General features: G+C 44.0%; 1 pseudogene; it reads right to left on the bottom strand.

Annotated features, from left to right (window-relative positions):
- Window positions 1-2,473: 2,473 nt before the first annotated feature.
- Window positions 2,474-3,256, bottom strand: LOC100584144 (annotated as a pseudogene).
- Window positions 3,257-11,634: the final 8,378 nt, after the last annotated feature.

Genomic DNA, 11,634 nt, shown 5'->3' with positions numbered 1-11,634 from the left:
GGTACTCCAGCATTTAGAATTGGGAGAAATATGGCCGGTTATGGTGGCTCACACCTGTAATCCCAACACTTTGGGAGGTCAGGGTGGGCAGAGCACTTTAGGTCAGGATACGAGACCAGCCTGGCCAACATGGTGAAACCCAGTCTCTACTAAAAAATACAAAAAAATTAGCTGAGCGTGGTGACACAGGCCTGTAATCCCAGCTACTTGGGAGGTTGAGGCAGGAGGATCACTTGAACCCAGGAGGCGGAGGTCACACTGAGCCCATATCATGCCACTGCCCTCCAGCCTGGGCAACAGAGCGAGACTCTATCTCAAAAAAATAAATAAATAAAATATAGTTGGGGAGAATAAAGAGAAAACAGCAAAGGACTCTGAGCAGTGACCAGTAAAGTCGAAGGAAACCCAAGAGAGAGGCACGTGAAAAGCCAAGTGGAGAAATGTTCTCCAGGAGGGAGTGATGAGCTGTGTCCAATGCTGTTGGGGTGTCAAGTACCACGAGCACGTGAACTGAACAGGTTCAGGGAGGTCACTGGTGACCTTGACATGAGAGGTATTGGAGGAGTGGTGGAGGTGACGACCCACTGGAATGGGAGAAGAACTGGAGACAGTGAAGATGGATAACTCAAGGATTTGGGCCATAAACAAAGCAGAGAAATGGATGGTAATGGGAGAATATGGTGCAATGAAAGGAATTCACTCATCATCCATGTAAGTTAATGGGAGTATTCCAGTAGAGAAAGAAATATCGATTGATGGTGCAGGAAAGAAAAGAGGGAATTGCTTCAGTGGGTCCTTGAGAAGGCAAGAGGGGAAAGGATCTGATGCCTGGTCGGGGGCAGCCTCAGACAGGAGCCAGAAAGTCCATCTACAGTAACAGGAGCAGGGTGCATGGGCACAAAGGCAGGAAGGTGGGTAGATGTGTCCCACCGTGCTCTGGCCTTCCCCACTGCACTGCTGATCAGGCAGGTTGTAATTACCTCTCTGTGTGTCTGTATGTGTCTCCAAGACCTATGAGAGAGAAAGACCATGTAGGTCAACATTGCACCTTCAGTGCCCAGGACAAAGCCTGGTGCAGAGCAAGCACTCAACAAGTTTGGTGAATGGCTCCATGCAAAACAAGACAATATCGATTTTACCTGGCAGATATTAAAAAATCATAAAGGTAGAAATTGTAATGCAATGTGGCAATGGCACAAGACAAAACAGACAGATCAATGGAACAGAATTTAAAAACTAAAAAACGCCAGGTGCAGTGGCTCACGCCTGTAATCCCAACACTTTGGGAGGCCGAGGTGGGTGGATCACTTGAGGTCAGGAGTTCGAGACCAGCCTGGCCAACATGGTGAAACCCCGTCTCTACTAAAAATACAAAAATTAGCTGGGCATGGTGGCACATGCCTGTATTCCCAGCTACACGGGAAGCTGAGGCAGGAGAATCACTTGGACCCAGGAGGTGGAGGTTGCAGTGAGCCGAGATCATACCACTGCACTCCAGCCTGAGAGACAGAGTGAGACTGTCTCAAAAAAAATAAAAAATAAAAAACAGGCCCGGCACAGTGGCTCATGCCTGTAATCCCAACACTTTGGGAAGCTGAGGCAGGAGGATTGCTTGAGCCCAGAAAGTGGAGGCTGCAGTGAGCCATGATCATGCCACTGCATTCCACCCTGGATGACAGAGCAAGACCCTGCCAATAAGCAGTAATGGCATAAAATGCTTGACAAATGCTGTCAATACAATCTGATACAATAAAACAAATTCAGGAAAAATAATGTTTGCTATGTCATACCACATGCAAAAATGAATCACCAGCTGGGCATGCTGGCTCACGCCTGTAATCCCAGCATTTTGGGAGGCGGAGGATCACTTAAGGGCAAGAGTTCAAGACCAGCCTGGCCAACATGGTGAAACCCCCACCCCCAACCCATCTCTACTAAAAATACAAAAATTCGCTGGATGTGCTGGTGGGTGCCTATAATCCCAGCTACAAAGTGCTAGGATTACAGGCATGAGCAACCGCACCCAACCAGAAAGTGGTTTCTTGAGATGGAATCTGCTCCTGGTGAAGATGCTATGAACATTGTTGAAATGACGGCAAACGATTTTAAATATTCCATAAACATAGTTGATAAAAAGGTGGTAGGGTTGGAGAGGATCAACTCCAATTTTGAAAGAAGTGCTATATGCAATGCTATCACACAGCATTGCATGCTACAGAGAAATATTTTGTGAAGGAGTCCATCCATGCGGCACATTTTGTGTCTTATTTTAAGAAATTGTCACCCCAGCCTTGCAACAACTGCCCTGATCAGTCAACAACCATCAATATCAAGGCACGACCCTCCACCAGCAACAAGATTATGACTCGCAGAAGGCTCAGACAGATCGTTAGCATTTTCTAGCAATAAAGTATTTTTACTTATTTTTTAATCATGCTGTATTATTTTTAATTGCATACAAAGATCTAACATGTCACCCACAGACCATTTCACCCACTGCTCTGTTTGGCTGCAGTCTCTTGTCTCTCCCTTCAGCAATGGTGAAGCGGATACCCTTTCCTCGGGGAAGAGAAATCCATGGTTTGTTGCCCTTGTCAATAACAAAAATGATGGAAAAGCTGTTGCTGTTGGCATCTTTCACGTGAATCATGTCAAAAGATCCAGGGTGCCTCTCTCTGTTGGTGATCACACCAATTCTTCCCCAGTTAGCACCTCCAGTCACCAAACACAGGTTACCAGTGTTGAACTTCAAAGCAGTGATCTTGCCAGTCTCCAAATCAATCAGAATGGTGTCGTTCACCTTAATGAGGGAATCAGGGTGGTGGATGGTGTGAGCATCATGAATCACCAGGTGAGGGATTCCTTTTGTGCACACACAGATTTTTCTCATTTTGCATAACTTGTACTTGACTTCCTCAGGTGTAATACGATGTACAGCAAAGCGACAATTGATGCCATAGATCAAACGGAAATCCTCTCCCATCTTGTCAATGCTGATGACATCCATAAATCCAGTAGGGTAGGTTGTATCAGTTCGAACCTTGCCATCTACCTTAATGAACCACTGCATGCAAATCTTCTTTACTTCGCCTCCTGTCAGGGCATACTTAAGTCTGTTCCTCAAGAAAATATGAGGGAGACACTCTCTCAGCTTGTGGGGACCGGTGGATGGACGAGCAGCAAACACACCAGTCAATTTATCCAGCATCAAATGCTGTGGAGCTGCTACCTGTTTCAGATGCTGCTTGGGACCAGAAGCCACAGCTGTAATAGGCACAGAAAGAGGACCTCCCATCTTCTATGCACTTAGAAACTGGGAACCAATAAAGTATTTTTACATCAAGGTATGTAGGCCAGGCGTGGTGGCTCACGCCTGTAATCCCAGCACTATGGGAGGCCAAGATGGGTAGATTACTTGAGGCCAGGAGTTTGCCAACAAGGCAAAACCCCATCTCTACTAAAAATACAAAAATTAGCCAGGCATGGTGGTGCACGCCTGTAGTCCCAGCTACCCGAGAGGCTGAGGGTGGCAAACTGCTTGAATCCAGGAGGCGGAGGTTGCAGTGAGTCAAAATCACACGACTGCCCTCCAGCCTGGGTGACAGAGAGAGACTCCATCACAAAAAAAAAAAAAAAAAAAAGAATAAACACATGAAAGAACGTTTAGCTATTGTATTAGTCTATTCTTATACTGTTACAAAGAAATACCTGAGACTGGGTAATTTATAAAGAAAAGAGGTTTAATTGGCTCACAGTTCTGCAGACTGTATGGGAAGCATAGTAGCCTCTGCTTCTGGGGAGGCCTCAGGAAGCTTCCAGTCATGGCAGAAGGCAAGGGGGGATGGAGGCATCTCACATGGTGGCAACAGGAGCAAGAGCGAGGTGGGGGAGGTGCCACACACTTTAAACAACAAGATCTCTCCAGAACTCACTATCATGAGGACAGTACCAAGAGGAAACCCATCCACATGAGCCAATCACCTCCGACCAAGGCCCCACCTCAAACACTCGTGATTACAATTCGACATGAGATTTGGGTGGTGACACAGATCCCAACCATATCAGCTATAGTAATAATAAAATTGCAAATTCAAATAACTTGGTTCAAGTCTTGCAATGCCCCCTTCTCAATTAGGCTTGCCTTGATTTCTCTAATTAAAGCTGCAAGCCTTGGCGAGGCACAGGGACTCACGCCCGTAACCCCAGCACTTGGGTAGGCCAAGGCAGGAGGATCGCTTGAACCCAGGAGTTCGAGACCAGCCTGGGCAACATGGTGAAACCCTGTCTCTACAAAAAAAAATACATCTGGGCTTGGATGTCACAGGCCTGTAGTCCCAGCTACTTAGGAGGCTGAGGCAGGAGAACCACTTGAGCCTGGGAGATGAAGGTTGCAGTAAGCTGAGATCATGCCACTGCATTCCAGCCTAGGTGACAGAGCAAGACCCTTTCTCAAAAAATAAAAATATAAATGAAAACTGCAATCCTTGGCCAGGTGTAGTATCTCACACCGTTAACCCCAGTATTTTGGGTGGCTGAGGCAGGAAGATTGCTTGAGCCTAGGAGTTAGAGACCAGCCTGGGCAACACAGGGAGATGTCGCCTCCATAATAAATTTAAAATTAAAAAACTACAATGTTCTCCACTCCCTACTCCTTTAATTTGCTCTGTTTTTTTAACTATAGCACTTTTTGCTTTCTAAAATGCTAAAGGATTTACTTATTTATAACATTTATCATGTATGTACATGTCCTCCACTCAAATATAAGTTTCATGAGATCGGGGTTGTTTTTTTCAATAATCTATCCCAAGCACTGAGAATATGCCTAGTACATGGTTAGCAACCAATATCTATGTGTTGAATGAATGCAGCAGATTGACAAAATAATAATACCTACGGTAGGCAAGAGTGTGAATAGTCAGACTCATGTACTGTTAACAAGAGAGTAAACTGATTAAATGAACTATATACATTCATACTCGAACATACTAAACAACCATTGAAAGTGATATTGTGCAGTATGGCAAAATACAGTTACACTCTGTGCCCCAGGCTGGGAGTGCAGTGGCACAATCACTGCCCCCCACCGTCTGGACCTCCTGGGCTCAAGTGATCCTCCCACGTCAGCCTCTTGAATAGCTGGGACTACAGGTGCAAGCCACCATGCATTGTTAATTTTTTTTTTCATTTTTTGTAGAGATGGGGCCTCACTAGGTTGCCCAGGCTGGTCTTGAATTTAGAACCTTTTAGTAAAGTTCCCATCACATTATCATGGGAATAATACAAATTATAAAATAGCATGTATAGTCTGTTTCCAAGGAAAAAGTGTGTACAACAAAATCTTATCTATGAGGTGAGATTACAAGTTGTTGTTGTTGTTGTTGTTGTTGTAAGACAGAGGCTCGCTCTCGCTCAGGCTAGAATACGATGGCACCATCCTAGCTCACTACAGCCTCGAATTCCTGGGCTCAAGCAATCCTGCTGCCTTAGCCTCCTGAGGAGCTGGGACTACAGGCGTGCGCCACTGTGCCCAGCTAATTTTTTTTATTTTTTGTAGAGACAGGGTCTTGCTATGTTGCCCAGGCTGGTCCCAAACTCCTGGGCTCAAAGTGCTGGGTTTACAGGTGTGAGCCACTGAATCTGGCCTGCCATATTTATTTTCTACAATGAATATGTATTAGATGTATAGCAAGCAGGGGAAACATTTTTTAAAAGGAGAAAATAGAAACTACCCGGTTAATACACATAGGCTTTCCTGTTTTAACAAGGATATCAGAAAAGTAAGAACATATTTTAGAAGATTCACTCTGCAGTTACATTAAATGGAAACTAGCAAGCAAAGAGAGATGGGTAACCAAATGCAGGCTATTTAAATGTCCTCTCTATTGTCTGTAGTTTTTAAGCTGCAAAAAGTAAAAGTGGGTATGAAATAAATTGTATGAAAGTAGTTTCTGGATTTAAAAAGCCCATTATCTTCTCAGCAAGACCCGGATATACTTCTGGAACGAAAGTCAGAAATTCTGACCATCCTTGAAGCCAAACTCAAGCCCGCTGGCCACATACGAATCTGCCTGTTACTCCTTAATAAGACAGGACTTCCTTTGGGCTTGGGCTGGGGTCAAATGGTGCTGTGTGAAAGCCACCCATTCCTGCCAATCACACAACCCCTGGAAACAGCACAGCTTACTGTGAAAATTAATTCAGGGAGCTTAAACTCCACCGAACAGAATGGTTTAAAAAGAAAAGAAAAAAAATCCCTGTGGTTTAGAAAATTCTAGATGCATTATGACCTTCGGTGTGAGTCCCAGGCTATGTGCATTATATCGGCAACACCCGGGAAAACATAAGATGTCTTTTTTAATCTATCAGATAATTACACCGACTACAAGGACATTTTGGCAACTACTAGAAAATACTGCCCTCTGGTGTTAAGGTCATTCCACAGTGATTAACATAACAAAAAGGAAAACAAGAAAAGCCTTTCTTAAATACAAAAACCACTACCTTCAGGGACTTATGTTTTTGACTTGCAAAAAATCCGAACACAAAATCCCAAAGGATTTTACGGGTATATACTCTGGACACCTTCCCCACTGTGCCCAGAAAATACCTACTAATGTTATTACAAGCTGTCTCACTCGATTCACGTCAGAGGATCTCCTCTCCAAGAGCTATATTCAGCTGTCTCTTGAACAAAACAAAACCAAAAAGTATTTTCAAGAGCTTCTGTGGGGGAGAAGTTTCTGGAAAATAAACTAAAGTTTATTTTCACGGAAAATTTTCTACTAATCCTGGTAGGAAGAATAGAAAGAAGAGCAATATTATGATATTCTATATATTATAGAAGTCTTTAAAAATCTGAGACAATTTTTATGAAAAACAAAATAGCCACATTAATAAAGAAGCTGGCAATCACTGGCTTTATATTGATCATCTTATTCCTGCTTAAAGGTACTTCAAGAATAAGATAGAAAGGAGGTTCTGTCGTAGCTCTCTGCTATAAGAAAATAAAACTTTAAAAGGGAGGGGCGTGTCATTCTGATGGTTACACACACAAGAATTGCATGCACAAATTCAGCAGTCTTGGCTGGGCATGGTGGTTCACACTTGTAATCTCAGCGCTTTCAGGCCAAAGCCACCATGCCCAGCTTTTTTTTTTTTTTTTTTTTTTTTTTTTCCAGATGGGATCTCATTCCGTCGTCTCCCAGGCTGGAGTGCAGTGGCGCGATCTTGGCTCACTGCAACCTCCAGCTCCTGGGCTCAAGCGATTCTCCCACTTCAGCCTCCCTAGTAGCTGGGACTACAGGTGCCCACCACCATTCCTAACTAATTGTTTTTTGTATTTTTGGTAGAGATGGGGTTTCACCATGTTGCCCAGGCTGGTCTCAAACTCCTGAGCTCAAGTGATCCACCCGCCTCAGCCTCCCAAAGTGCTGGGATTACAGGCATGAAGCCACCACACCCAGCCCATAATCTTTTGTAGAGATGGAGCCTCACTGTGTTGCCAATAAAAGAAACCAAAGTTCGTGGAGAAATGGCTGATTCTAAGACTGGGGCAGGAAATACACAGGATAAGCCCGGAGCACCTACTGGTACCAGAAAGTAGGAAAGTGCTCAAAACAAACAAACCAAAAAAAGGCCCACATCAGCGGGGAGATGTCAAAGGGTCACAGGATCCAACTGAAAGAGATCCCAATAGTCAAAGCTGGAACAACTTGAGTAATAAAATAAAATAGACTGGATAATAACCCAAAGCATGGAATAAACACCCATGAGTCTACACTGATATTAATGATTGAATAAATAAATGCAGTTCTCCTTCCGCATCCACTGCAAATTGGTTCCAGGACCCCCATATATACCAAAATCCATGGATGTTCAAATCCTTTATATAAAATGGTATCATATTTGCACGTAACCAGCACACATCCCCCTGTACACTCTAATTATATTTAGATTACTTATAATACCTAATACAATAGAAATGCTAGGTAAATAGCTGTTCTGCTGTGTTGATTGTTTATTTGGTTTTTGTTTTGGTTTGGTTTGGTTTTGGTTTGTTTTTTTTGTTTTTTGTTTTTTGGTTTTTTTTTTGAGATGGAGTTTCACTCTTGTCACCCAGGCTGGAGTGCAGTGGTGCCATCTTGGCTCACTGCAACCTCTGCCTCCTGGGTTCAAGTGATTCTCCAGCCTCAGCCTCCTGAGTAGCTGGGATTGCAGTCACCCGCCACCACGCCTGGCTAATTTTATATTTTTAGTAGAGATGGGGTTTCACCATGTTGGCCAGGCTGGCCTCAAACTCCTGACCTCAGGTGATCCACAAGCCTCGGCCTTCCAAAGTGCTGGGATTACAGGCATGAGCCACTGTGCCCGGCCGGTTTGTATGATTTTTTACTGGGTTTCTTTCCCTAATATTTTTTTATCTGTGGTTGGCTGAATCCACGATGTGGGATCAGAGAACAGAGAGGGCTGAGTGTAGAAGCAGGAGAAGAGACACGTCTTCCATGCAGAAGAAGTTCAATGAATTCTCACAGATACTCCACGCCCACAGAGGTGGAGCATGACTCCTCACTCCTGAAGTGTGGCCTGCATGTAGTGACTTCCTTCCAAAAATGGGAGAAGAGTAACTTTACAGTAGAGAAACCTGACCAACACTATCTCTGGCAGGTGAGCAAGGTCAATGCCAACAGTGATAAGTTATATTGATACTACGGTCATGCACTACATCATGACATGAGTTATATCATTATAATCACGGTGAGTTGTATAATTATTTAATCACATATTACAATGTAATCATAATAGAAATAAACAGCACAATAAATATAAAGTGCTTGAATCACCCCCAAACCATCCCTCAACCCCCACCTTAGTCCATAGAAAAATTGTCTTCTGGTCCAGCGTGGCTCACACCTGTTATCCCAGCACTTTGGGAGGCCAAGGTGGGCAGATCACTTGAGGCCAGGAGTTCAAGACCAGCCTGGCCAACATGGCGAAACTCCTCCTCTATTAAAAATACAAAAATTAGCTGGACATAGTGGCGCACACCTGTTATCCCAGCTACTCGGGAGTCTGAGGCACAAGAATTACTTGAACCTGGGAGGCGAAGGTTGCAGTGAGCCAAGATCCACCACTGCACTCCAGCCTGGGCGACAGAGTGACACTCTGTCTCAAAAAAAAAAAATAGAAAGAAAAACCGTCTTCAATGAAACCGGTCCCTGGTGCCAAAAAGGTTAGGCACTTCTGTGTTAAGGGATCTGCTTCACTGAAAGCAATGAAACTAACAAAAATTCATGAAAGTTCTCTATCAGATGCAGAGAAACTTCTAATGACCTGGATTGAAGACCAAACACAGATGCATATCCCTCTCAGCACCATGACAATCACCACCAAAGCAATGTTGGTTTGCAAGGTTGAAAGCAAAGGCTGGATCTGACTGTGGTGTTGAATTTACTGCTCTGGGTAGTTCAAATGATTCAAGAATCCTTACTCCTTACATAAAGTGGAAGTCAGTGGTGAGTCTATGGGTGCTGTTGTGAAGGCAGCAGAAGAATTTTTGGAAACTCTGGATGAGCTGACTGTGGAGGAAAATTACTTGTCACAGCAAATTTTCAATATGAATGAAACCTCCCCATTCTGGAAACGAATGCCTGAAAGAACTTTCATTCTTAAGGAGGCCAAGTCAATGTCAGGTTTGAAGACTTTTAAGGACAGAGCAACAGTCTTGCCTGGCAACAATGTTGCAGATTACAAACTGAAACCCTTTATGAGGACCCCAGGGCCTTCAAGCCTGTCAGTTAGCACACACAGCCAGTGCACTGCAGGAGCAATAAGAAGCCACAGATGACCCAGCTCCTCTTCCAAGAGGCCCTTCTGAATCACTCTGCCAGTGAGATGGAGAAGTATTGTTTGGAGAATAATATATCTTTCAAGATTTGGCTTATTGATAATGCTTCTTCTTCTTTTTTTTTTTTTTTGTCATTTTCATCTCCATATCAAAGTGGTGTTTCTCCCTCCAAATACCACCTCTGTGATCCAACCAATGCGTCAAGGAATTATAGCAGCTTTTAAGACTATTACCTAAGGAGGACTTTTGCCCAGGCTGTTGCTGAAACTGAGGAAGACCCTGAGAAGACATGGATGTAATTCTGGAAGGATTACAACATCTATGACTGTGTCAAGCACTTTGAGCTTGGGTTTGGGGTGATGCCACTGAGGAATGTATGAATGGCATCTGGAGGAAGACACTCAAGAGGTTTGTCCATGATTCAAGGATTTGCCAAGGATGAGAAGGTTGCAAAAATCAACAAGGCTGTGGTTCAGATGGCAAACAACTCTAATCTGGGTGTGGCTGAGGATGGCATTGAGGAGCTCCTAAAGGAATGAGGAGTTGTTGGAACTGGGACTGGAACACATAGCTGAAGAAGGGGCAAGAGCAAAGGGAGCTGCTGGAGAAGGAAAAGAACTCCCAGGAAAACTCACAGTGAAGAGGTTGACAGAAGCTTCTGCAGACTTCAACAAACTCCTTAAGAAGTTTGAAAAAAGGAAAAGAATTCCCAGGAAAACTCACAGTGAAGGGGTTAGCAGAAGCTTCTGCAGACTTCAACGAACTCCTTAAGACGTTTGAAAGAAGGAAAAGAACTCCCAGGAAAACTCATAGTGAAGGAGTTAGCAGAAGCTTCTGCAGACTTCAACAAACTCCTTAAGAAGTTTGAAAAAAGGAAAAGAACTCCTAAGAAAACTCATAGTGAAGGATTTAGCAGAAGCTTCTGCAAATTTCAGCAAACTCCTTAAGAAGTTTGAAAACATGGACCCCCAACACCAAAAGGTTTTTATTAACAGAGAGAAACGTTCATGGTGCATTATCTGTTTACAGGCAAATCTATGATAAAGAAAAGAAACAAACCAAGCAAACCACCATGGACATATTTCTGAAAAGAGTGACCCCACCTCAAGAAGATCTCAGGAGGGTCCTTCAGGAGCTACCCAGAAGAAGGCATTGTTATCACAGGGATAACACATGTGTTACTGCCCCTGAAGACCTTCCAATGAGACAAAATGTGGAGGTGGACGACAGTGACATTGACGATCCTGACCCTGTGTAGGCCTAGGCTGATGTGTGTGTTTGTGTCTTCATTCCTAATAAAAAAGTTGAAAGAATTTTTGAAATTGTTTTAAATTAAAAATAGAAGCCCGGGTGTGGTGGCTCATGCCTTTAATCCCAGCACTTTGGGAGGCTGAGGTAGGTGGATCACCTGAGGTCGGGAGTTTAAGACCAGCCTGACCAACATGGAGAAACCCCGTCTCTACTAAAAATATGAAAAAGCATTAGCCGGGCGTAGTGGAGCATGCCTGTAATCGCAGCTACTCAGGAGGCTGAGGCTGGAGAATCGCTTGAACCCAGGAGGCGGAGGTTGTGGTGAGCCGAGATTACGCCATTGCACTCCAGCCTGGGCTACAAGAGCAAAACAAGGTCTCAAAAAAAAAAAAAAAAAAAGAAAGAAAAGAGCTTATAGGATAAGGATACAAAGAAAGACAATAGGCCGGGCGTGGTATTTCACACCTATAATCCTAGCACTTTGGGAGGTCAAGGCGGGTGGATCACCTGAGGTCAGGAGTTTGAGACCAGCCTGGCCA

This window comes from Nomascus leucogenys, chromosome 10 (genome assembly GCF_006542625.1).
Source record: "Nomascus leucogenys isolate Asia chromosome 10, Asia_NLE_v1, whole genome shotgun sequence".
NCBI classification, from domain to species: Eukaryota; Metazoa; Chordata; class Mammalia; order Primates; family Hylobatidae; genus Nomascus; species Nomascus leucogenys.
This window is presented reverse-complemented; position numbering and strand designations above follow the sequence as displayed.